At 52.4% G+C, this 27329-nt stretch overlaps 1 protein-coding gene across 1 annotated transcript in view; it reads left to right on the plus strand.

Moving 5' to 3' along the window:
• Positions 1-2062: 2062 nt before the first annotated feature.
• The window catches only part of GRIK4 (glutamate ionotropic receptor kainate type subunit 4), a 352218-nt gene continuing 326951 nt past the window's right edge, over positions 2063-27329 (plus strand). The window contains exon 1 of the mRNA XM_042957687.1: positions 2063-2083. The gene's annotated coding sequence lies outside the window, so the exon portion shown is untranslated. The remainder of the gene's footprint in view (positions 2084-27329) is intronic.

Below are 27329 nucleotides of genomic sequence, written 5' to 3' on the forward strand. Positions count from 1 at the left end.
CCTCCTCAGCGGCCTCCTTGCGATGCCCCCAAAGTCGTGCTGTAGCCCAATTAGAAACCTGCTTGGCTTTTAGGAGCCAGAGTGCCTGCCGACGAAGATTCCTATTCTGGGCCCTAATTACCGCTTGATGGAATGAATAAAGACATTGTGTTTTCTGCATTTTACTTACAGACTTGCTGATGCAGTGAATGTTGGATGAAACGTCTCTTTCCTCCAAAGAGATTAAAAACCAAGCGCCTCAGCGACTGATCCAAGTGGCTGTCTTGGCGACAGATTCCCTCCTGCCCCTGTGTGGCCCTGCAGTTTAAGCTGATCTGAGGTCAGGGAGCGTGGGTCCTAAGAGGGACCTGCACTTGATACTCTTGTGTGCATCAAGGTGGAAGGACCCCTTGGCCGTCTAGTGTGGCTGAGTACAAAGGAGACGAGGACTTATGGAGCGTTTGCTGTGTTGTCCAGGGTTTTCCCATCCATTCTGTCGTTTCCTTCTCACAACGACATTTTGCAAGAGGTTGCCAGCCCCATTGTGAGGGTGAGAAGCTCCGAGTCAGGATCCTGCCTGAGGCCACACACAGCTAGCAGGTGGCAGAATGGTAGTTGGAATTCAGCCTTCTGGTGCTGACTTTATGGTCTTTCCTCACTGGCCCCCGGACGCTTCCTGGCCTGCTTGGTCCAGTCCGCCTTAACCCTGAGGGAACCAACCAATTCTTTTTCTGAAGAGTGTATGGCAAAGCGTGGTGGTTAACGTCCACTGTGTAACAAACCTCCCCCCAATTTAGTGGCTTAATGCAACAAACATGGGGCGCCTGGGAGGCTCAGTGGGTTGAGCGTCCGACTTCAGCTCGGGTCACGATCTCACGGTTCGTGAGTTCGAGCCCCGTGTCGGGCTCTGTGCTGTCAGCTCAGGGCCTGCTTCGGATCCTCTGTCTCCCCAACTCTCTCTGCCCCTCCCTTGCTCATGCCCTCTCTCTCAAAAAATGAACAAACATTAAAAAACAAACAAACATTATTGTTTTTCACAGCTCTGTGTTAGCACAGTTGTTCTTTTGGTTTGGACTGACTTGACTAAGGCAGGGTCTGGGATGGCCTCACTCAGTCTCTGCTGGGGCAAACACCATAGAGTCTCCCCCTTTCCCAAAAGGCTATTCTAGGCCTCTTTTTCCATATATATTATAGGTGGATGTAGACAGAGACATAGGTACAGATATCCATCCTTCCTCTTTGCCCGTAACTGTCAGTGTGAACCCTATATTTACTCGTTCATGTGGCAGTAGAAGGTTCCTCGGAGCAGAAGAGGGAAATCCTAATGGACAACCACTTTTAGAGCTTCTGTTATTTTATGTCAGCTCATATCTGGTTGGCCAAAGGAGGTCACATGTCCATGCTCAGATTCAGGAGGTGGAGAAGAGACGCCTCTTAACTGGAAGGGCTAGGGAGCCCCATGACAAAGGGCATACGTCCAGCGGTGGGAAAGCTGTGAGCATTTTGCGATCTCCCATAAAGGGTAATGTTCTTCAGAAGGCTGTTTCTCGATTCCTGGTCCTGTAAACTAAGGGCTTGGAGAGGGGGGCCTTATGGACCCTCTGTATCTGGACAGGATGTCACCAAGGCTGTGCCAGACAGATGTTTCTTTTCTTTTTGTAACGTGCAGAGAATGAGAAAACAGCACCTCCCTTTGGTAGTTTTTCCACAGCCTCATAACTGGCCATTATCTTCCATTATTTTTTTCTTTCTCTGGACCAGACGCTTGAGAGTCCATGTTTGGACTTGGTGGTAGGGCCCGTTCCTGCTCCGTGGCTTGTGGCTGCAGGCATGATGGAGGGGACAGCTCGGTGCTCCATGCCTCATCCTTTTTCTGGGGCTCACGCCTGCTCTCATTTCTCCGTCTGAATTTTACATATTTCCACCCCCATGATCTGGGAGATGCAGACCGGAGAGTTTTAGGCTCATCGAGGGAGGGAGAGGTTCAGAGGAATCAGTGTAGTGATTGAGTCTCTATCTATCTTGCCAGCTCCATCTCAGATCCTGTATTCCTGGCCCACCAGCTCTCTCCTCCAAGGCCTCCAAGGCCATAGTGACCTGTTTTGTGAGTAGAAACCGCTCTCATCAGAGATTTGTGGCACCAGTTCCAAGGCAGCCTGCCTTCGGCACTTTTGGGGCGTGGGCTTCATTTCAGGGTTGCTTCTGAAGCTCTCCTTCCAATAGGGAGAGAACAGGGCAGTAGGAGGTATAAGCACCTTGGGCCTTTCCCAAGCTGCATCTTCTTGGGATCTGTCACTCTGAGAGCAAGTCAAACACAGCAAGGCCCCGAAGGCCTGTGACCCAGAGGTGAAAGGCTTTGGGGCTGCTTAAAACTGTTGTCTGGTTTTTGGTTTTATCGTTGCTGGCCTTGGCTTGAGCACCTAGCACAGGGCCCAGGAGAAAAGCTCCAGAAGGGAACTGGAATTCACCCCTTGACCCCTGTGCAGGTGGCTGAAGCCCTCTGGCAGAAGGTTCTGGGGAGGACGGTGTTGGCAGCTCCCATTTAGATGGAAATGTAACTGGTGGAAGGGGGGGCGGGGAGGTGAGGCCCTCAGTGTGGGGACCCTGAGGCTATCTCACCAAAGGCTACACTGTTTGCTCTCAGTGGAGGCTGCCTCTTGGGGGGGGGGGTGGAGGGGGGGTGGGGGGGGTGGGGGGTGGGGGTGAGGCACCCAGCCCCTCCTGGCCCCAGGCTGACTCCTTAGGCACCTGTGCTGTCAGACTTTATGGGTTGCTCAGAGCCTAGAGAGTTTTGAAAAGGTGTTATGAGGGTGGGGTTTTTTTTTTCCCCTTTGTCTTAAAAAAAAAAAAAAAAAGATAAAGTGTTTTCCTGCAAATGAAATGTCAGATCAGCTTTGCTGGCCCAAATGGCAGCCTTCCAGAAGCAGTGCCTCAGGCTAACCCCGGAAGGTGGGGTTCCCACTCTCGGGGCCTCCCCACAAGGCCTGCCTGGTTCTTGTCTGTTCCTTCAAGAGGGCTGAGGAGGGACGTGGGTCTTCACTTTGCTCCTCCACTCCGGGCTGTGTGGGGATCCCCTTCGGGAACGTTTTGTATTATGTATTAAAAGTGAAATCGGGGGAGGGGTAAATCTGTCGCTTGCTTCACATACCCAGAGAGGTTGGGGACCTGGAAAAATAAAAAAAAGATCGAGGACTCACGAGAACTCACCCAGCTCCCTCATTTTGGGCCAGAAGGGCCTCGGGCAAGTGACCCGATTCGAATCACACAGAACATCCGTGGCATTTTGTTTAAAGATCAGATCCCCATGTTCAAGGGGGAGGGAGGCCATAGCGAGGAGGGGAGGCTTTTTCTCCTTTGCTGGCGATTTGCAAGCAGCTTGTTTCTTAATTGATTGTGTGTGTGGTGGTGCCTTGTTGTTGTTGCTGTTGTTGGAATCACTCCCAGAAGTAAAGGGGCTGAGATGAGCAAAATAAATAAGGGATAAACAGGCCCATCGCGTGGGGGAAGCGGAAAGTAAAAAGCCACTGAGAGTTTGGGGTAAAACTGACTCAAAGCATTCTGAATGGGGCACAACTGAAGCTGGCCCGGATGTGTTCTTCATCCAGAGTTAATGAGACGGAAAAATAGCAGCATAAATGATGCAAACCTAGGGCGCGTTTCCATATTTTGTTTTCTGCTACCGTGGGGCTAAGGGGTTGGTGTTTTCTTTAAACGTGGAGCCCCGGGCTTGGGGTGGGCCTCGACTTTTGCAGGCCCCTGCGGGCCCGGAGGACTGAAGTGGAACTCTAGCCTTCTGGGCCATTGATCCTTGCCTTTGATTTTGCCTGGGTCCCTGCCACCCAGCTCAGGCACCCGCCAGGTACCCTGGGGCCGGCTTCTGTCTGCTCTCATCCTTCTCTTTCATCCGGGCATCTCCTTAAATTTCCAGCTTGCACCACTTATGGTATTGATCCCAGAGCTCCTGAGGGCCAGCTCCATGCAGATTGGCCCCTCCTCTTCGGGTGTTACCTTTGACAGGCCTTGGACCCCCCACTTCTGGTTTCTCTGTAATGATGAGGGTGTAGGAAACATCCTTTTGCGATTCTCAACTGGTAAGCATTTTTGCTTCCTGGGGCCAGTCTCCATTTAGTGGATAAAATAGAACTCTGTAGGAATTGATTACCACCCTGCTGACTTCTCACAGGCCGGCAGCCCCATTCAGAGACTGCTAGGCCCTTTCTGGGATTGGGTGAATGGCCCTAATGGGGACCGCCTGAAGAGGAAGGAAGGGACCGGCTTGGCATCACAGCCCTTTGGGGCGGGCATTGATAGCCCATTTTGAAGATGAGAAAATAACGGCCCAGAGAAGTGAAGGAGCACACGCCAGTCTTTTTTTTTTGTTTGTTTGTTTATTTATTTTTGAGAGAGCACGAGCAGGGGAGGGGCAGAGGGAGAGAGAGAGAGAGAGAGAGAGAGAGAGAGAGAGAGAATCCCAAGCAGGCTCCGCACTGTCAGCACAGAGTCCAACATGGGGCTCGATCCCACAATCCATGAGATCCTGACCTGAACTGAAACCGAGAGTTAGATGCTCAACTGACTGAGCCACCGAGGCACCCCCTTACTGTGTTTTCATTAGTATTTCGTTAATACTAGAAACATGTCCACTGTGTTCAGTGCTAGCTCTGATAAGAGAGGTTGAAGGCAGAAGAGAAGGAGGAAGAAGGCTGAGGAATGATTTTTGACTGGGGACTCTCCAGAGCTGAGATCACAAATTGGGGGCAGGGGGGTTGGGTCCCATGGGCAGACGTGCTTTGTCCAGAAATGCCGTTCCTTTGAAATGACTTTGAACATCTTTGGGCAGGGAGGCACTTTCCAGTGAGGCCACAGGCCCACCTTTTCCCACTGCCACCTGCCTGCCCAGGTCACACTTAACTGTATTGGCTTGGCTGGCTCAAGAGAGTGATTCTACACATCTCTCCCCAATTCCGCGTTCAGTAACATCAGGTTGGTAGCTTGAAATTGGCCATTTTGGGCCTACTCACAGCATAGATATCAGCAAACACTACACATCAGAGCTTTTCATTTATTTGAGTTAGTTTATCACTTGAAAGCTGGTGTACCTGCACCCCACTATGGATGGGCTTTCATCACTTGCTCTAAAAACCTCTCCCAATTTGTTCTAGCATGTTCACCTAAGTTAGTTTATTTAATTCGGTCTCATTTTCTTCTCTCAAAAACTCTGCATGGGGGATGTCATTGATCCTATCTTGAAGACAAAGAAATGCATGTAGGGTAGGGCCAGAGCTGGGATTCAAAGATAAGTCCTTTGCCCCCTTGCCGGCTTAGCTCCTTAGTTCTCAACTGGGGGCAGTTGTGCCCGTCAGGGACATTTGGCGATGTCTGAAGACATTTTCGGTTTTCACAGGTGGAGGTGGCACTCTTGGCATAAGTAGACGGAGCCCAGGGGTGCTGCCGCCCCTGCTACAGTGCACAGGGCAGCCTCCGCAGGAGTCATCCAGCCCCACGTGTCAGTGGGGTCAAGGTCAAGGCGCCCTGGCATAGCTGATGGTGCCCCATCGAATATTTCCCTTCTTTTCCTGTCTCAGGGAGAGAGGAACTAAATGAAGATAACTTTCATTTTGGCTGGGAAGGGGGAGCACTGTCTGGGAAGAGCTGATGGTCCAGCCAAGGCAGATTTCAGAATGGGGCTGGTTCAGCCCTGACTGGTGTAGGCGCAGACCAGGGAGTCCAAATAAGCTCATAGTCACCACCAAGCAGTGGGAGCTGTGCCCTGAATGGAGAGACATGGGAGGATTTCACAAGAAAAAGAAGTAGGGGGAAGGTGATAATAAGCAGAAAGAGTTCCTGTCCTAAGAAGGACAGCCAGCCAGCTGGATTCTGTGAGCCCTAAAATCTGAGCTGGAGAAAAACGTAGTCACAATTCAAATGAGAGGTTTAGAGGGGCCACATTGGTGGTCCCCAAATCTGCCTCATTGTCAGAATAGGCCAGGGAATGTTAATAAGGAAAAAAAGGGGCGCCTGAGTGGCTCATTCCGTTAAGCGTCCGACTTCAGCTCAGGTCATGATCTCATGGTCCATGAGTTCGAGCCCCGTGTCGGGCTCTGTGCTGATAGCTCAGAGCCTGGAGCCTGCTTCTGATTCTGTGTCTCCCTCTGTCTCGGCCCCTCCCCCACTCATGCTCTGTCTCCCTCTCTCTCTCAAAAATAAATGTTAAAAAAAATCTATAAGGAAAGAAAAAATTTTTAAGTTTATTTATTTATTTTGAAAGAGAGCGTGCACACACACACGTGGGGGAGGGGCAGAAGAGCGGGGAGAGAATCCCAAGCCGGTTCCGCACTGTCAGCACAGAGCCGGATGCGGGATTTGAACCCATGAACTGTGAGATCATGACCTGAACTGAGGTCAAGAGCTAGATTCTTAACCTACTGAGCCACCCAGGTGCGCCATTGTAAGGAAAAAAATTTTACATGGCCAGCCCCCACCCCAGGCTTAACTGGAAATACCAAGAGCGAGGCCCAGAACTCATGAGTTTTCAAAAATTTCCAAAGTGATCGTGATGATCCACCGGGTTGGAGGTCCCCTGGGATAGATGGATGTGAGGGCCACTCAACATCCAAATGAGTATTTGAGGGAGGCTAGGAATCAGTAGTCATTCATGCACCAAATGTTTGAAGACTCGCCCCAGGCAAGGCTCTGGGCTTGCTGCAGGAGGGCACATAAGCCGCCTGTCCTCTAGGTGAGCACAGGATAGTGTTAGGCACGGGTGACAGTCGCTCTGAGCCTTGTTTTTCTCACCCGTTGGACAGGACAGGTACTACTTAGAGCATAGGGTCTCCATGAAGTTGACTTCAAAGAACAATGTGAAAACCATCAGCAAGTTCCTAGCTGAGCCTCTGGGCCGTCGTGGTGTGTCCAGACTGTTCCAGGCGCTGAAGGATATTGAAGTGAGGGAGACCTGGTCTCGATCACCAGAGAGCTTAGAGTGTGGTAGGGAGGTGGGTGTGTAAGTCCCCAGCTGTCACGTACAGAACACCAGGCCACACTGTACACAGAGTAACACGTGCCCTGCTTCCCGTGGGTCTGGGGCAAGAGCGTACAAGGCCAGGGGAAGCCGCTTAGAGAGAATTCCCAAGGAAGTTGCCGGATTTTGCAGGATGAATAAAGTTCTTTAGACAAGTAAGGTGCAGAGGGCTTGTAGACAGCCAGCGTGGAACGTGCAAAGGGGCAGGGGTTTAAACAAGCTGTGTCCCGGGGCCTCTGGATCTCACCTTCCAGAGTCTCTAGGCCCTTCATTGTTGCCCTCTTTTTCCCTCTTTCTTCCGTCTTTTCCTCCTGGGGAGTGGCACATATCAGGTGCAGACACTCGAAAAAGTTCATCTGCTCGGTGCTTGATTTATCGTTCAAACCTTCGGTAACCGATTTCCAGTCTCATAAAATATTAAATACATCCATATATTGAATATCACATTTTGATATGTTTTCACGCCTCATTTGCCACTGAAGTCAAGGACAGACTCACATTTTTCATGGCATGGGGCCCAGATTTGTCCTCGTACGGTATTTTATTATATCCCCTTCCCCACCCCTCTGGTGCAGACCCACATTCCTCGGTGTCTCACTTGAACAGCCACCCTGACAGCCACTTGGCATGGACCTGTGAAGGCCCAGGGCAGGGAGGCCACATATATCATCTCCAGGAAAGGTTATTTACATAGCACTGTAAACATTTGCAGAAGGGCAAGGTCTCTGCCAAGCATCTCCAGATCCCACATCAGACGGTGGCCAAGCCAGTGGCAGAGGGTGAGGGGAAGAGGCTGTATGGTCGTTCTTTCCATCCAGTCCTGCTCTTATGCTTTCAGCCGACATGTAATGAGCACCTCGTGAGTGTCGGGTCCTGAGCTAGGCCTTGGGGATTTTAAGATGTTAAACCATTGGCCTCACCTTCAAAGAGAAAGATATGTATGCCATTCAGGGCACAAGAGTGCCCCAGGGGTCCAGATAGAAGCATAGGGGCTGTGAGTGTGGAGAGGAGGGCATGGAATTCTCTCGTAGGGGGGCCTGGGGGGGAGGCTGATGGGCAGCAGGAAAGACTTCATAGAAGGAGTGATCCTTGAGCTTGGGGACTAAGAGTAAGTGTGCAGAAGGAACAGGGAGGATGAGGACGTACCATGAGGGAGTGTGTGCTGTGGAGGGGTGTCCGGGCACTTGCCAGGGGCTGCGGGCAGGGAACTGCCAGCATCTGTGCGGTGGGTAAGCGAGAGGGGCATGTGGAGAGTGATTCCCAGGATAACGGGGTGGTGACGCCATTCAGAGAGAGAATTTAGGAGGAATAATCATTTGGGAGCAGAAAGGGGGTTGGCTAGTTCAGCTTGGGCGTGTTGAGTTCGGGGTGCCACAGGGAAGCATCCAGCAAGCGGCTAATTGATGGGATCTGGAATTTACGAGAGAGATGTGGGCTCGAGACACAGATTTGAGCTTCATTTGGGTAGAGACGCGGCCAACGCCATGGGCTCAGATGAAGTCACTTACAGTCATGTAAGGGGTCAGAGGAGCTGGTGACTGAGGAAAGAGCTGGGGAACACGAGAAATTATGGCACAAGCTAAGGAAGAAACGCCACCTGAGGAGTGACCAGAGAGGACAAACAAAAGCCAGGTGAGACCGCAGGAACCCAGGGAGGCAGTTTCCAGGAAGGAGGTGGGAGGAGGTAACAGGGGCTACCAAGAGACAATAAGATGGGACTGACAGCATCTGTCGGGCAGTGAGGAGGTCAGTGAGGGGACTCTAGGCTGGGGGCGGGGGGCGTTCTCAGTTGAGTGGTGGGAGCAGAAGCTAAGAGCAGAGGCAGTTGTGTGACGTTTACGAGCAAGGAAGTGTCAAGGTCAGTGTGGCATTTCAGAAGATGTTTCTGGAGCTGGCGTGCACGATCGGAGAGAGGAGAGGCAGCGAGGAGGCTGCTTCAGGCATCCCGGGTCCTGGCCTGGAATGTGGCAGTGGGCTTAGAAGAGAGGAGACAGATGGGCGGCAGCTTGTGTGGAAGACTTGATAGGGCTCAGAATCGCTAGGCTGAGCGGGGCGCGTTTATGGTGGCTCTCGGGCCGGCCCCGCTGGTCACACTCTGCTGGGGGCTTTGCAGACTCTGCTGTATCATGAGTGTGTGTGTGTGTGTGTGTGTGCGCGCAGAGGGGCGGGGGGGGGGTGGTTTCAGGGCTGAACGCTGTTGTCATTGGCACACATAGTCGCTGCCCAACCCCTACCGAGAGGGTGACCTTGGCCGCGGCTCCTAACCCCTCTGAAGCTTTTCCTCATTGTGGGGAAAACAGTGATGCTCACCTCCCAAGTTGTGAGGCTCCAACGGCTGGTATTTTCAAAGCGCCGCATGGGTTGTGATGACCTGTGTGGGTTTTTAACTATCATCAGGACCCGCGTCTTTGGGAGGCCCAGGACGGTACCTGCCGGAGCTGATCCTGCTCTCCTGCCCTGCTTCTCTGCTCGCTGGGCCCCGAGCACCCCCCAGTCGCACCCTTTTGGAAGCGCTGTCGCGTGCTGACCTTGGATGCTTCCCCCTCAAGGTGGACAGGCCTGGCTGGATGGCAGCCTGTGGACAAAAAAGTGACCTAGCAGCAGAAGCCTTTTCTTCTCTTCCCTCTTCCATTCAGGGCTGGTCGGCAACCCACTAGCAGGGAGCTTATTGAATCTGATTTGCTGAAGTACAATAGCAAATTGATTTTGTAGCCACCAGCGCCTGTAACAAATTCCGACTGAAGTTTGGATAGCACCATTGTGGGGTAATGACATTTTAATTGCGTGTCATATTTAGTCTGGCTATGTTTTGGAGGCCTGGGGCAGAGGCCCAGCCCCAGCCTCTCCCTCCCCTGCAAGCCCAGTCTGTGTGTCCCCTATCAGAGGTGTTAACCCCCCTTGCCCAGCTGCCTCCTGCCTGGGGGGCTGGGCAGTTGGGGGTGACGCTGGAGACCGCTCTGGGCTCAGATTTCCCCCCCTTTCTCGCTCGTCCTTTGTTCTTCCCTCTCTGCTGCTGCTTTCTCTCCCTCTTTGTACTGTTTTACAGACCTGCCTCCTGCCACTTTGTCCTCCTATTGCCTTTTCCTCTTCCACACTCAGTTTTTCTACCCCTTCTTTTTCTGATCTTCCCTCTAACCTGCTGTGTGATCTTGGGCATGTCACTTACCCTCTCTGAGCCACAGTCCTCTCATTTATGAAACCAGGCGGTTAGGCTCGTTGGCCTCTGTGATCCTTTGGTGTGGATTCGATTCCTCCACGTCCCTCTCTCCCCCCCGCCGTGCCTTTTGCTCCCTCTTTGGATTTCTCCCCCTCGCTTCTTGGCTTCAGTTGTGCTTTTTATGACCAGCCTGCATTTGGGCCAGGCAGGGAGCAGGACCTTCCGCTCTCCATGGTACGGGCCTCGGCTGCCTTTTATGGCCTCTGAGCCATCCACAGGAGACGGATTTAGGAGACAGCCGACTGCTCCCCTCCCCCAGAACAGCCGAGTAATTGAAGAAAACATGAATGTTAATGATGCATTTAGCATTTGGAAGTTCGAGGGGTGATTAATATGTTGTAAGTTGTATATTAACACCTTCACTGTGGCATAATGAAGACAAAATATACACTCTGAGATGAGATTGTTTATTCTCTTGTGCAGCACTCCTGGATCCCGGCCCCTTAAGCCTGAGGAAACACCGTGTTGCTGCGTGTGTGCAGGAGGGAGTGGGTGGGAGGGACAGCTTTCTGGCATCATGGGTCCTGCTAGTGAGCTGTCCCTCCCACCTGTCTCTCACCTGGCCCAGGAGCTGGGAGCGGAGGGCGGGGGACCCTGGCAGGTGGAGAGCTGGGGTCAGCGGGGGACCAGACGGTGGAGAACGCTGTTCTCCAGAAGCAGCGTGCCCGGAAGACGATGTGGCATGTTCTTCGTGGCTCGTGGAGCAGACTCTAGGCAAACGGGGTGCATCTTCAGACAGCCCCACTTCAGAGAGGGTGAAGTGAGGAAAAACAGGGAGATAGGAACCCCCTGGGGCGTCTTGAACTTCAGGGACTTTGGGGATTCACCCCCCCTGCTCTGGGGAGGTCTCCCCTCCTGGATGGGAGGTCCTTGCTAAGTCATAGGCTGGCCCACATGAAACATGTTGATGGGACACTCTGACTACATTCTTTTTCCCTGTTGGTGCCTTGGTCAGGCCTTTTAGACTAGAGCCAGGGGCGCCTGGGTGGCTCAGTTGGTTGGGCGCCTGCCTCTTGGTTTCAGTTCAGGTCATGATCTCATGGTTCGTGAGTTCAAGCCCCGCGTCGGGCTCCGTGCTGACCGTGTGGAGCCTCCTTGGGATTCTCTCTCTCCCCCTCTCTCTCTCTCTCTGTTCCTCCCCCACTTGTGTGCTCTCTCGCTCTCAAAATAAATAAATAAACTTAAAAAAAAAAAAAAAAAAAGACTAGAGCCAGAGTCGGAGAATGTCAGAGCGGGGAGTCTTGAAAGAGCCTGCCATAGTTGATCGTTGGAAGCGGGGCACAGCTTGAGGCAGAACCAGGGATGCCAGACCGGAGCGCTAAGGCTGGGGACGGGTCCCCCCCCCCGCCCCCCGCCCCCCGACGGCGTCGCTCCTTTGGCTGCGTGGACCTGTGGATGGCTCAGTTGTGCAGGGTAGCCAGGGAGGAATTCACGTGTGACCGTCCCCTGCAAGTTCCAAAGTACAGAACAGTAGATAGTATGGGCACAGTGGGCACAGACTTGAATCTCAGCGCTGCCGCCTACGGGCTGCACGGCCATGAGAAAGTCATTGCTTTATCCAACGAGGCACTAATACTTAAGATGTCGTGCCGCTACGAGGACCGCCTGTATCCCCAAACAGACCTACTCCACCGTGATCGGAAGTGGTGTGTGCGTGCGCGAGGGGGTGTGTGAAATACCAAGCACGGTTTCTGCCACCAAAGGGAGGCACTCCAAAACGGAGGCTACCAGTGGTGCATTGTAATTCTTGTAATTCTTGTACTCTTGTCATCATCGTCTGCTTGCGTGGCTGCAGCCTGCCCACCCACCTCCCGCCCGCCCTTCAGGATTGAACTGATAGCCTCCTCTGGGGCTGCTGCCTTACTGCCCCCCGCCCGCGTCTGGATGTCCCCCCTCGTGTGTGTGTGTGTGTGTGTGTGTGTGTGTGTGTGTGTGTGTGTGTGGTACAAGCATTTATCCCTCTGCATTGTCGCCGGACTGTGCTTGCCTCTCTTCCCCACCTGACCGGGAGCTCAGTGAGGGCAGAGACCGGGCCTCGCCCTCTCTGGCATCCTCGGTACCAGCCTTTGGTAAATGTTCAGGCAAAAGAATGACTGATCTAACTGCAGGCCTGGTGAGCACAGTGTGGAACGGAGCCAGCGGGCCTGAACGTACCAGCTTCTCATTTTCCAAGGTTAATCATCAGTTTTTTCATGCTTGGTGGGGAACGCTGTGCTTTTGGGGCTCAGGGTCCCCTCATAGGGACGGGGAGCCTGAGACCCAGCTTACCTCTTTACAAGGCCAGTGGTACCTTCGGTCCTGCTGCTTCCACAAAACCATCCCGGCTAATTCCATCTTTTCTGCTCATTCTTCTTTTGACTTCCTTGTCATCTTACCTTGTCCACCGCTCACTTTGCTTACATAGCCTATTTCCTGCAGGCTCTTTGGGGATATACCTTATCTCTATCCCTGTTGGACACCTCTCGCCACTTTGAACTTTCAGGGTATGTCTGTAATAGACTCTACTATTAATATCGTCTAAATGGTGTTTCATTGAATAAATGAATGAATGAATGAATGGATGATTCCTTCCTATATTTCTAGTACAGGAACCTATCAACCTGTTATCTCATTTTTTGTTATGCTAATTTTCTTACTCCTCCAGGGTTCTAAGCTCTCAGAAAGCGAGGATCTTTTGAAATACTTCTGTGTCCTCAGAGTACTGGACAAATAATGTTTGTGTTTTGTTTTGTTTTCTTATTTTTTTTTTTTAATTTTTGAGAAAGAGAGAGTGAGAACAAGGGAGGGGCAGAGAGAGGGGGAGAATCCCAAGCTGGCTCTGAGTTGTTAGCACAGAGCCCAACATGGGGCTTAAACTCACGAACCATGAGATCACGACCTGAGCCAAAATCAAGAGTCAGATGCTTAACTGACTGAGTCACCCAGGCTCCCTTGGGCAAATAATGTTTAATGGGTAATTAGTTGCTCATTGATTTCTTCAAATTCTCTATCCTATTAAGACTTTTGAAGAAAAAAAAAAAAACACCTTATTAGCCTTGCTAAGGGGTGACAGCATTCGGAAGAATTGACTGAGCCTGAGTCCCAGCGATGAAACATATGGCATGTAGGATTCAACATGATGGGTAGAAATCCTAAGAGTTTTTCTGATCATGCCCTGATAGGCACTGATTACATTAATGAAGGCAAAAGATTTCAGTTGAAGGGAATTATTAGACTTGACAATGGAAGTTGTAAATGTATCCCGCATTAACAGCTTGGTTAATTGAGCTGCCTCCTGGTGGCTAGTGACCGGCACTGGGGCTTTCTCTGTGACATCTGTGGAAGGAAGAGGGGACCTCTGCTTGCTCTGCTCCAGGCTGAGACCACGCCATGGCTCTGAGCTGCCGTCACGGGTGGAGTCCTGGGCTAGGGGCTCTTGTGGGCATGGGGTAGGGAGCATGGGACAAGGGAAATGACCTCTGAGTCCAGGGAGGCGAGCGGGGCCGTGATCACGTGATGTGAACCTGAGCGTGCGTGAAAAAAACACTCCAAACAGTCACGCACCTAGGAAGCGTAGAGCTCTGTGTGTGGGCGGTGGGGATTCTGGGCTAGACAGTCATTTGAGCCGGAAGGGCCGGCCTCTGCCGGGTCATCTTGGGGTGTGAGGATAATGGGAATGATCACCACTATCTGTATGTAGTCGTGGGTGAGAGAGCAGGGGTTCTGGAGGCTGGAGAGACCTACGCTTGCAGCTGAGGCCAGCCACTTCCCAGCTGACTGACCTCGTGTGAGCCACTTAGACCCTTTGTTTCTTCATCTCTTGTGTGGGGTATTCTAGTAACTACCGGCACACCCGTTTTATCGTGCTTCGCTTCACTGCACTTTGCGGATACTGTGCTTTTTACAAGTTGAAGGTCTGTGGCAGCCCTGCCTTGAGCAGGTCTGTTGGTGCCGTTTTTTTCCAACAGCGTTTGCCCACTTTGTGTCTCCATGTCTCATTTCGGTGACTCTAACAATATTTCGAATTTTTCATGATTACTATGTTTTATTTATGACGATCTGTGTGATCAATGATTACAACTCACTGAAAGCTCAGATGATGGTTAACATTGTTTTAGCAATAAAGTATTTTTTGTTACCATTTTATTTTTTTTTTATTTGAGAGAGAGAAAGAGTGAGCAGGGGAGAGGGGCAGAGGAAGAGAGTGTGGAGTCCCACATGGGGCTCAATCCCACGACCCTGGGATCATGACCTGAACTGAAATCAAGAGCCGGATGCTTAGCCAACTGAGCCACCCAGGTGCCACTAAAGTATCTGTTTTCATGTTTATTTATTTTTAAGAAAGAAAGACACAGAGTGCGAGGAGGGGAGGGGGAGAGAGAGAGGGAGACACAGAATCTGAAGGAGGCTCCAGGCTGTGAGCTGTCAGCACAGAGTCTGATGTGGGGCTTGAACCCACAAATGATGAGATCATGAGCTAAAGTTGGATGCTTAAACAACTGAGTCACCCAGGCGCCTCTAAAGTATTTTTTAACTTAGGGACATACGTTGTTTTTTAGACATATTGCTATTGGACACTTAGTAGACTATAGTATAGTGTAAATATGACTTCTGTATGGACTGGGAAACCAAAAAGTTCATTTGACTTGCTTTATTGTGATCCTTGATTTACTGAGCTGGTCTGGAATGATCCTTGATTTACTGGTCTGGAACTGAACCTACAACGTCTCTGAGGCATGCCTGTATTTCTCTGCATCTTGTAGGAGGAGACGTGGCTCCCCAGCTGGGACTAGAACCCGGGTCTTGTTAATTCATGTCTTACGCTTTTCCACACGCTACAGCCAAGGGAAAGGGGACCGTGTCTGTTTAATTAGCTAATGTTGGTAAGAGCTTTGGAGATACACAGCTCTCGATAAGAGCTAATCCTCTTAATTCTGCATAGGGCTAGAGTGTGAATGGAATGTACGAGGCAAATAGCACTGAGGGAGTTGGCCAGGAGTGCAGGGCAGTCCAGAAAGAGAGGGAGGGAGAATGCGTTTGTGCCTTTGTGTGTGCATACATGTTCCTACGTGTGTCTGTGCGTGTGCACGCATTGTATATGCTCGCCTTGAGGGTGCTGCGGAAATGATGGAAGGGGAATAATGTATCAGCTCGGATTTGGGGGAGACGCCCTCCATGTCTTTCCATTACAGAAACTGTGTGATTCTATCCTTGGTTGGAAGGTGACCCCAGATTTGGAGACGGGGAAGCTCTTACGTTCTGAATACACATCTATGTGGTCCAAGGGCATGATCTAAGAGCCTGGCACAGGGTGGGCTTTCTGCAAGCCTACCCACTCATTGTCTCAGGATGTTTGGTAGGATTTAAAAATTGGCCTGATGAATCCTTCTGGCGATGTCAGCAGCCCTGCTGTAACCTGGGATTGGGGAGTACGTGAACGCTCTGTTCTACTTCGACTCAGTGGTACACGACCTTTTCTCCCAGCGTTCAGTTTTGGTCTTAACAGGATTGGTGGGTTCACCCTCTCCTCTGTTCCGTCCTTCTCTCCATAGGAAGGCTCTGCCCACGTCCTTGCCAGTTTCTTTCCTCTTCCCTCCCTCCTGCCCCCCTGCTAGGTGATGAGAGCAGGCCCTCGCCACAGGGCCCGGCCCACACCCTGTGTCAGGCTTGCTCCCCAGAGGCCCATCTGGGATGAAGACCCTAAGTGCAGGTGGTTACTCGGGAGGTGATCCCGGGGAACCATCATTTGCCTGAGAAACGAGAGCAAAGAGAAAGAAGACAATAGAGCGGGTTCGAGGTTGTCACTGTGGGCAACCAGCACCCCGGCCACTGGGGACTGTGAGGGATCCCGCAGAGCAGTGGGCAAGGTATCCCGTTGGCCACTGACTGCACACTGTGCCACGTCTGCCTGTGTACGTGGGCTGCGTGGGCTGCAGAGACCAGAAAGTTCTTGGGTGAGTCGCAGGTGCCTGCAAGCTGGAAGTTCTCGGGTCGCTGAGTGCGAGGGGCGGTGGGCGGGGCCCCCTGGCTTCTCCCGGCCACTCTGACCCGTGCTTGGCCCCCTGGGGTAAGGGGAGCTCCTGCGGCCGTCCCCCGCTCGCACTCAGATGCCGGCCACCATCTAGGCTTAGGAGCATTTCTGCAATTTGTATTTCCCGAAGAGCCTGGCAGTGGTGATCTGATTTATGAAAACCGCAAACAGGCAATCATTTATCTAGGGTTTCCTGTGTGCCCAGACAGCGTCCGAAGTGATTTTCCTGCGCACCTCACCTTCGTTCTCGTGCTATTCCGCTAAAACAGGTCTCATTATGCTTATTTTCCATTTGAGGCGACCGAGAGGCGCGGGGTGCTTAGGTGGTTTCTGGTTCATGCAGCTGGTAGGAGGCAGACCTGGGACTCTAACCAGGCCCTTCGACCCGCCCTGCACAGCTCTCCCGCTTCGTCTCAGGCTCTGGGGCCCTGCTTATGTCGGTGGGCATGTCGAGGTGCTGAACGGGCTGGGTGGGCCTCCTTCTTCAATGACACCCATATGAGATAGAATTGGTCTCAAAGTCCATTAATTACCCCCTGGATTATGGATTGATCGGTACCTGCACCTGGATGGATGGAAGCCGCCTTTAAACCAGGCTCTGAGGCATGGCCCAGCCTCCGGCCCTTTGATGAATTTGTCTCTGCCTGGCAGGGTCTGGCAGCTGCCCGGGCCCAGCTCTCTCCTCCATTCCAGGAAGCCCGGCTATGCCAGCTCCTGCTTGTCACTCTCTTTGTCCCAGGGAGCCCCTGGAGATCTCTCAGTAACACATTCTACCTGTTGGGCCTGGCTGGCACTCCCCTTGCCCCCAGGGCCTGCTGCAGTCACTTTGTCATCAGGCTTCCTGATTGTGGCTCATGGACCGAGGGTCCCAGGGCCCTCTTTAACTGGGTGCTCAGTTTTCATTTTAATCGTACAGCTGAGGAGCCCTGGAGTAGGAGATCTTGATTTAAAAGCCACTAATTGCTTGTGTGTCCTTGTACTTCTCTTCTCTGGGCCCTAGTTTTTTCATGTGATAAGTAATAGAATCCATTATCCCTTGTAGCTCGTAGATCCCAGGGGTCAGGGAGACGTAGGATGTGACTGGGTTACACCAAGGGCAACAGGCTAACGACTGATTTCAGACCCAAGTCTCCCTTGGGTCCTGGCCATCTGCCAGCCCGCAGTTCAAGCACCCAGGGTTCTTATAACAGTCACAGAGACCTGGGGTCCTGCCTGTCCTAGGAGCTTGAAAAAATTGCTGGCCATTGATTTTTTTTTTTTTTTTTTAATATTTATTCACTTTTGAGAGAGCGCAAGCAGGGGAGGGGCAGAGGGAGGGGGACAGAGGGTGTGAAGGGGGCTCTACACTGACAGGCTGACAGCAGCGAGCCTGATGTGGGGCTCGAACTCACGAACCATGAGATCATGACGTGAGCCAAAGTTGGATGCTCAACCGACTGAGCCACCCAGGCGCCCCACTGCTGGCTATGGATCTTTATGGGGGTAAGGGGCAGAGGGAAAATGTGGAGACCCATGCATGCCTAGTGTGGCTGGGGAGAAGGGCTGTGGATGAGGCCAGATGTGAGCCACTGGGGCTTGGGCCAGCCCCGGGAGCGGAGGGGCCAGAGGAACAGACCAGGCCATGATGGATTGTACCCACTGGGCTTTTGGGTCAGTAATCCCTTCACTGAGGGATCCCAAGGTACGGCTTAGCCAGAGCTAAGTCATAAAGATAGCACTGGAGAACAGAGCTTTCATAAGGAGGTCCGGAGGAAGAACCCATTAGATTGTTCTTTCAAATTGGCTATGACAGACATGGCCCTCTAAGAGCCATTACGAGCTCTCTCTCTCATCAGATGCAGGCTGGCTACTTTGTCCCAGAAGATTTGACCCTAAGCTGTCCAGCCAGGGTGGATGGAATAGGAGGTTGGCCCTACAGTGCCTCAGCCTGAGCTGGGCTCAGCTAGCATGCCCGAGTGTCTTCAGCCTCCCAGCCAGCCCTCAACCCAGCCCTCTCTGGACACCGTCTCTGCTTTCCCAAAGAAGGAAGCAACATTGACCGAGCCACCTGTTAGATGCCTGGCACTGTGCTAAACTCTAGGGGATTCACCGGTGGGTCAGACAGAGACCCTTCCCTCGAGGGGCTTAGCTCCCATGGGCAGAGACAGGACGTGTGCACATGTTCCTGGCATCTGTGGAAGATGAATACAGAAGAGGAGAGAGTGCCGTGGACTGGGATATAGGTGAAAATTCCCCAGGATTCACCAGTGTGAGGGTGGGGAGGGGTGGGGTTTCTCTCTAGGACAACGGCATAAGCAAAGGCCTGATGGCAGGATCATGTCCCGGCCCAGCATGGATGAGCCAGGGGAAATGAGGCTAGATCTGTAACAAGCACCTGGGAACAGTGGGCAGCTGTAGCCCATGTGCCAGAAGGGAGGCAGAGCCTTGCGTGGGCGGTAGAACGCCAGGTGCCGAACCCCTCCCAAGAATGGTCAGAAAACGCAAGGTCAGCAGGTGAAGCCAAGTTGAGCAGACAGGTTGCAGACATGAGACCAGGCTGCTCAGATTTGACCAGATACCCCTGTGCATCAGGCAATGAACCGATGAGCTTTTCTCGCTCTGAACAAGCCTGTGATACACCATGATGGCCTGTGCGAGTGATGCCAGTCTCCACCCCTCCGCATCAAGCTCTTTTTACCGGGCTCGGGGGGGTTCCTTGAAGGCCCCCCTCAGCCTCTGCTAGATTGGTCAGAGGGGGTTCCGGGAGTGATAATAGACCACTTCGGCTGGAGCAAAATTCGCTTAGGACAGACATTTTCCTTGCCAACCTTTTCTGAGCCCCCTGAATGTTGGTGAAATGTTACACATTACGTAGTGATGTGTATTTTTCTGGAAAAGAGTCTGAAACTTTGAATCAGATTCTCAACATGGCCTTTTCCCCTCCACCAGGCGGCTAAGGTTTAGAACCGCAAGGAGGACTGTTGAGAGCAGCATTCTGTCTGCCTCCCTTTGCATTGTATTCCCGGGTCCAGCCCAGCACCTGACGCTTACTCAGTGCCTGCCTCGGCCCCTTGGGCCACTACAACAAAATACCACACACTGGGTGGCTCGGTAACAACAGGCCCTTGTTTCTCACAGTTCTGGAGGCTGACAGTCCAAGGGCATGGCAAGTTCAGTATAACCATCTTTTCACTCTAACCTCACGTGGTGGAAGGGGTGAGGGAGCTCTCTGGGGCCTCTATTATGGCCCTGATCCCATTCACGAGGGCTCCGCCGCCATGACCTAATCACCTCCAAAGTCTCCCCCTTCCCGATGCCATCACATCGGGGGTGAGGATTTCACCATACGAGTTTGGGGGGCGGGTATATTCAGTTTAAAGCAGTGCTCAATAATTGTTGGATGACTAGATGATTAAAAGGCATAATGGTGCATGTGGATGGGGAAAGCTTTTAATGCAGACGTTTACAGCCCTGTGGAAAACTTCTTGTTCAATTTATTTAATAAGCATTTAGTTAGCGCCTGCCATTTGCCGAGTGTTATAGAACTATTACTGCCTCAGCGACTACCACCACTCTGTCTGTGCTTCTTCCAGCCCCTATTTATTAGGCCTGCGTGATGTGCCAGGCATTGTGTTAAGCCCTCTGCAAACACGATCTCGTTAATCCTTACAACAGTCCGGTCGAGTACATATCACTACCACTCTTTTACAGACGGGGCTCAGACAATAGCTAAGTCACTTGCCCGAGATCACACAGCCAGGAAGCGGAAAAGCTCGAATTCCACTTCAGATCTGCCTGATCCCAAAACCTGCATCCTCAGGTTAATTTCAGGGCTGGGTGGCTCAGTGCTGAAAACAAGGACTCCTCTAGCCTCGTCTCTGTTGCTGCAGATTGGCTGAGTGATGCCATAGAGCGGTCTACACGGCCTGCCCAGCCCAGAGCCCCTATCAGCTAGGGAAGGAACATCACTCCGAGTCCTGGGTGAGGTCAGGAAAGCTGCCGGGGCTGCACTGAGTCTGGAGGGTTGGCGGGTGACCCCGAGGGTCCTCTCCCCGCTCAGGCCTTCCTCGCGGTCCATTTTCTTGTCTCTGATCAGCTGGCTGCTTGGAGGTCTGCAGGCCCCTTGCCAGATGGGATCAGGGGATCGGGCACTTGGAGCTGTCAGGGAGAAATATTGGAATCATTTGAACAGGTAATCATAGGATATTGTGAGCTTGTTTGGTGCAAAGAAAGCTCATTGGCGCAGAAAGCCTCTCCCAGATAATCAATGGGCATTGCATCTGGGGGATTTCCTGTGGGTTGGACACAAAGGAGGCTTATGTAGGGCCCTGGGATTGGGACAAAGGCCTGGGCTGGAAAGAGGCCACCAGGAGTGGTGGCCGTGCTGTCTGAGGGGGAGTTGGAGTTAGCGTGCCTCTGCCTTAGACTGGCAGTTGAAAGACTAAGATCTAGTCCCATCTTGGTTATTTACTAACCACACGGCCTTGGCCAAGGCATTGTTCTTTGGGCCTCAGTTTCCTCCTCGCTGAAAGGAAGGGGCTTGCTTGCGTGATTTTAGTCCATTCACTCTACACTTCTGGCATCCCTAGATGCTTCTCAGCTGGGGCAGCAAAGGGCCTTTGTAATAATTAACACGGCATGGGGTATAGTTTGTGCTTGTCTTCATGTGTCTATTATTATTAGCCACAACAACAAATATGGAACAACTAACGTTCCTTTAGGACGCAGTACACAGGGACTCTGTGGGACAGGAGGCCTAAAGAGGGTAAGTGACTTGCTCCAGGCCACATAGCCTGCAGGGGGCAGAAGTGAGTTGCTTGTCTGCACTTGGACTCCAACGTCCGGAATCTCAGCCGGAAAGATGGGCCAGCTTTTCCGTCTTTCTGATGTGATCCAAGAAATACGTTTCAGAGCCCAACCCGGATTACCCACAGGTAGTTGTATTATCAAACTGAAATACTATGTCTGTGTGCTGTGAGGGTTCCTATCTTCATCGCTCTTGGCTTTGTCTTTTCTGGGTGTCGTTATTGTATTAGTGTCTCGTGGCTGCCGTAACAAGTGATCACAAACTGGGTGGCTGAAAACAGCAGATGTTTATTCCGTCACAGTTCTAGAGGCCGGACGCCCCCAGTCAAGAATTGTGTGTTGTCAGAATTGTGTGCCTTCCAGAGGCTCTAGGGGAGAATCTGTTCCATGCGTCTTCCAGCTGCTGGGGGCTTCAGGCCTTCGGTGGCTTCTGGCTACATCACTCCAGTCTCTGCTGCCTGGCCACACGGTCCCTTGTGTCTCTGTGTCACGTGGATACGTGTGATCCCATTCAGGGCCCACCTGAAAACCCAGGGTAAGCCTTCCCCCCAAGGTCTTCGGCTGAATCAAACCAGTTGCCATCTAAGGTAATATTCCCAGGTTCCAAGGATTAGGATGTGGACCTAGCTTTTGAGGGACCACCTTTCATCCCACTACAGTTAGGGACTCGTGTATGTTTCAGTGTTTTTCCATCCATTACCCTCACTATTCTTGCTCATCAGATAGGACCCCAAACTAATAAACACTGTATGTTAACTATACTGGAATTTGAAAAAAAAAAAAATCAATGAAAAAAATACACAAAATTAAAAAAATATTGGATACGCCCTTGTTAGCCTAGGAGCAATTCCTTGCTAACTGGTGCAAGACGTCACAGGCTTACCTGGGCATTCCTTGCCCTTGCCCTGGAACTTGTCCAGGCTTCCCTGATTTCTCTCAGCGGTGAGCACTGTTTCTTTGTGATACAGTTCATCCTATGTCATTACAAACATATACTGGTTGCAATCTACTTAACTGATTTCAAGGACCCACAGTTTGAAAATTACAGTGCTGGGCTATTCTGCCTTTCCTTGTCCTTCCCCCAAATTTCAGGAACTTCTTTCTCCTCTGGCTGTGAAGCACCGGCAAAGGCAGAGCCATAGCTCCGTTCGCTGGCCCTCCCTTGGCCCTAGGACCCCTGGCTGACGGCCTCCCCTTTCTGGGCTTCAGCTGTCTCCTCCCTTCCCCTGCTCCCCCCTCCCCCACGTCCTCGCCTCCCCATTCTGCCCCTCTACATCACTGTCGGGCCTCCGCTTTGCCATTCTAAGAGGCTAATGTGAAAATTGCTCACAGATGGCACAAACAATATGGAAAAGAGCCTCTCTCTTCATTAGAGCAACACAATATAGTGTTTTTAAATGATTAAATTGTTATGGCAATAATTATGCCAAAAGCCAAACATCTCCGTGTACTGCTTCAGCCTCTCATCAAGGGCTCCTGAGGCCCCCCGTGGGGGTCCTCAGGCAGCAACACCTACAGACAACCCAAGGACGGGTGGCCCAGGCCTTTCTGTGGCCTTCAGTGTGGCACCTGTGGACAGAGTTCTGGGCTGTGTGGTTGTGCTCACTGCAGCCTCTCACCTGTAACCAGGTACAAAGGCTGGGCCCCAGGCCAAGCTCTAGCAAATTTTTGCCTTTGGTGGCCTCCCTCCCCCAGCAGTCCCCTCCTGGCCCCCCATCCAGGCTCTGCACTCTAAATAGCCCACAGGTGCTCCTGGAGGTCTCGCCCGCCTCTCTGCACTGGCCAGCCCAGAATTCCTGGTTGTCTCAGTACCGTCTCTGGACCCAGCTGGCACAGAGGAGGGAAGGCAAACTGAGTGAAGTCCTTCACAGGACAGACCCTTGATCTCTTACCCTTCCCAGAGTATTTTGCATTTTTTGGAATGCCTTGGGAATTGCTGGCATTTCCACCTTCCTTACCCGTTAGTGCGGACCCTCAAGTCTTTCTTCCAGTACTGTGAACAGGCTCCCGCCTCCCCTCCTGACCCCCAGCCCTGCCCCGCCTGCTGCCCCAGAAAAAAAGCTCGGAAAACCACACCAGAGAGAGACCGCTTCATGCATCTGGTTATCTGATGGGGAGGCCATGGGGTGGAAGAGAGACTTCGGTAAGGTGAAATGCACCCGTGTTAAATAAAAGTAAAGACCAGCAATCATGAGACTTCATTTTAAACAAATATTTAGAAATAGACTTTAATTTCACAGTGCGATCAGCTGGGAAAGAGATCGAGCGGGAGGGCAATAAGGAAGGGAATGACCAAGGAGCAGCCGGGAGGGAAAACGGAGCCAGAAAGAGAAATGAGTGAATTTTTTTACGCTTATTTAGAGAGAGAAAGAGAGTAGGGGAGGGGCCGAGAGAGGGAGGGAGAGAGAGAATCCCAAGCAGGTTCTGTGTTGTCAGTGCAGAGCCTGACATGGGGCTCGAACCCACGAACTGTGAGATCATGACTTGAGCTGAAATCAGGATTCAGACGCTTACCAGACTGAGCCACCCAGACGCCTGGGTGAATTATTAACAGACTGCTTCATTTTAGGTTAGGCATTCAGTGTTACTGCCTCTTGTCATTAACATTGGAAATGACTGATGGGTCAGCTCTTCGGCTGCTCTTTCTCTTTAGATCTTGGAGTCCCCCCCCCCCCCCTTTTAATAGGGACCGCGCCATCTGTCCAGTAGAGGAAACGTTTTGGTCGGGGTTTCAGCGGACAGAAGTTCCATCTGGCCTGTGTTGTCTTATCTATTCATCCCCGGTTCCAAGCAGAGTGCCAGAGATATGGTGTCAGCAGGGTGTCTGGTGGGAGGTGGTGGGTGGACCGGTGAGTCAGCACTTCCAGGTGGAGTTGACACGTGGGGGGACCCACTGGTCACCAGGGGGAGACGGGCAGATGAGGGTGTGGGGAGGTGTCCGTGGTGGCCACCCCTGCCCCGCCCCAGGCTCTGATGCACAGACACCGCTCCACACCCCTTGCATTCAGATTCTACCTCCGATTAAGGGCCCTGACACAATATCTGAAGAAATATGAAAAGCCAAGTTCATCTGCCAGGATAGAATTACATTAAGGAGGATGAAATTAAAGGCTTTTCATGGAAACAGATCTCTAGGATAATTTGATGGAAGACTTTAATTATTTCAGAGTGCCCCCAAAAAAAGATGCTTTAAGAAAGAATTCACTTGGGGGAATCACATAAAAAGGTTATGTATGAGTACCTCTTTGAGTTGTTACAGCTGCTATTGATCTAGAGCCTGTTGGCAGTCCACGAAAGGGGGCCTCAGTTCCCTGCCCGTTCCCCTACATGCTGGTGACACGCCCCCAGGACTCTGCCCCCAGGGGAACAGCGGCCAAGTCATGGAATGTGGGTTTGAGTTACTCTCATTAGACACCAGGAAGAACTTTGAAGCCATTTTACCTGTTTGATTGACTTGGTGCAGATACTTTTTTGGAAGGAAACTGGTGAGCATCCCGTGCCACCGGAGGAGGAAGCATGACTTGTGTTGAGTGGGAAGGCAAGCTGTTCAAAAGGTTGTGCTGTCTCAGGACCACACGGGGTTGCGGTTCTAGGACCCTGTATCCGATGGCCTGACCGTCTTTCCACCACCAGACCAATACTGCCTGCAGATGAGCTCCCTTCTCAAGCTCACCTTGATCCGGGCTTTCCCCGGGGAGCACCGAGCCCCGAGAGACCCCCCAGAGTTCGCGCCGCCCATCACTCTGTCTGAACCTCCATCTGGATCCAATCTCAAGGATGGCCAAGCTGCTGTCCAGTCCTTGCTCTGCACCTACAAAGTCTGGAAACCCTCTCGCTGTTCTGTCAGCCCATGCCTCCTTGTCCAGGGCTTTTCAGGAGGATGGTAGGGTCACCTAGCCAGAATGTTCTAGGGCAGAACACAATAGAATGTTTGCATGTACCTGATGTGATTGGCAGAGAGCCGGCCTGAGCACTGACCAACACCGATGGTCAGCACACCAGTTCCCGAGTGCCACCTGGTGCCTGGAGGCTCAAGGGTCTCTTCTGCCTGAGGCCCCAGGCACACGAGTCAGTGGCACCCAGGAGCAGACCTGGCCGTGCTGATCTATTCTTGGGAGCCCCTGGGCCGGTACTGGGGGTACAGGTGGGTTTGTATGGTTCACTGGCCATCTGCGTCATAGTCCAATTTATTTACTGTGAATCCCCAAGGATAGAACATAGTAGGTGTTTCACTCATATTGGTTGATGAATGAGCATCGTGGAGCTTAAGTTACTCCAGATCTTTATTCATAAGAAGTTACACCACTGGCCGTTTACTCGCAGAACTGACATTAGATGGGAGCCTTCGCTCTCTTGGTCTTCCTTCCCCAGAGGAAAAGGCGCATAGCAGGTGCGGGGAGAGCACCAGACTGAGAGCCGTAAAGCGGAGCTCTAGTCGCCGCTCTGCCGGCGTTGGCTGTGAACGTGGGCTCTTCACCCAAGTGTCCATCCGTGCTTCTCTGCAGTGGGGTGGGCGGGCTCCGCTCCCTCCCCCCCCCACCCCGGTTCTGGAGTTTTCTCTCCTGTCTTCCCTGCTCCCTCCTGGGCCCCGTGCCTCTGGTAGCGCCAGGCTGGGCAGTGGGATGAGGCCTGCAGGACCAGCTGTTGCCAAGTCCCCTCCCTGTGGTCCTCACCTCCTGCCTGCTTGCCTTGTATGACCGGGGCCTTGCCATCCTTTTATCAATCTGCTGCACACACACAACCCCGGGGCTGGCCAGAAGCTCCTGAACTCCCAAGTCACCTCCTGGGGAGAAAGGCCACCTGTCCTGAGGGGCAGGCACTGCAAAGCTGTAAGTACAGCTCTTGGCCCCTCGGCTCCTGGGCCCCAGGCAGCATGAGCACGCGGTCTGGGGGCACCTGCTAGAGCCATGAACAAAGGCCTGACTATCCTTGCCTGGAGCAGCTGAGCCAGACAAGCAGAGAGGAGCCCTTGAGAGAGGCCCCCATCAGTCTGCGCACTCCCCAATTCCAGCAGGATTCCAGCAGAGTGCGAGTTGGGGAGGGGCAGAGAGAGAGGGAGATACAGAATCCCAAGCAAGCTCCAGGCTCTGAACTGTCAGCACAGAGCCCGACGCGGGGCTCGAACTCACGGACCGTGGGATCATGACCTGAGCCGAAGTCGGCTCATTCTTCAGGTCATAACATATCCCCGGCAGAATAAATGGCGAGGCACACTCCAGAGAAAACTCCTGAGCTCACGTCAAGGTGCTGCCCACAATCCCCGTGCCCCTTCATTCCCCTGAGCCTCAGTCTCCCTATCTGCACGATGGGCGTAGAATGCCCACGATGTGATGATAAGGGGAGAGCTTGTGACAGTGCTTTGAAAAGCGTAGCCTTGGGGGAGAGGGGGCAGCCTGCGGCAGGGGTGCTAAAGGAAGGCTGGGGGAGGGAGGGAGGCCTGCTCCATGGAGGGGGTGCTATAAGGGTGGCTTGGATGCGGGGAGGAACTCCCCACTTGGCCAGCTGGTGGGTAGAGGGAGGAGGGTGGGTGGGCTCCGTCTTTATCCCCTGGGCCTTGATGTGACATCTCTGACCCTGGCAGCTCATGGATTGAGTGCTGTCTTCTCAGCTTAGAGGAGTTATTTATCTTGCCCTGGAAATATGTCTTCAGTCCCTGGCATCAGCAGACCCCAGCCACCCGTGACACCACTCACTGCTTCTTGGCTGCCCGTTCCCTTGGCAGAAATGAGGATTCTGACTCTTGAAAACCTGTTTATTTGGTGTTCACTGGGCCTCTCTGACTGTCACATGCCCCTTTGGGTGAGAGCATCCCTTGGAGACAGTAGGTTCCTAAAGCCAGGAACTGGGTTCCCAGCATCCCCTGGACAACACATAGCCTGTGCGGAGAGCCAAAGCCCGTGAAGCCACAAAGATTGCCAGCTGCATCCCGGCACCGTGCGCTGGTCCATGTTATTGTCAGATAGAGGAGGAGAGGGTCTTGTGGGAGCCTGCCCCGCGGGGCCCAGGCGGGCCCTGAGGCCTTGGCAGTCTCGTCAGCTTTTGGGGTGGGAGGTTTCTCCAGAAAGGGTAAGAAACCCCATGCTCCGTTCTCATTTTTTCCCTCCTACACCATGAAAAATAAATGCGAAGTAAAGAGGGTTTCAGGGAAAAATGCATCCCTCTTCCCTCCTTCCCTCCCTCCGTCCTTCCTTAAATATTTATTGAGCAAGCTGTGTATGCCTTACATTATGCTAGGACATCGGGCGTGAGGAGCGTGTCTCCTGCCCTCTCAGGAACTCACAGCCTAGTCCGGAAGATGAAATAACCACCAAACAAGG

The sequence above is a fragment of the Panthera tigris genome, chromosome D1 (genome assembly GCF_018350195.1).
Source record: "Panthera tigris isolate Pti1 chromosome D1, P.tigris_Pti1_mat1.1, whole genome shotgun sequence".
NCBI classification, from domain to species: domain Eukaryota; kingdom Metazoa; phylum Chordata; class Mammalia; order Carnivora; family Felidae; genus Panthera; species Panthera tigris.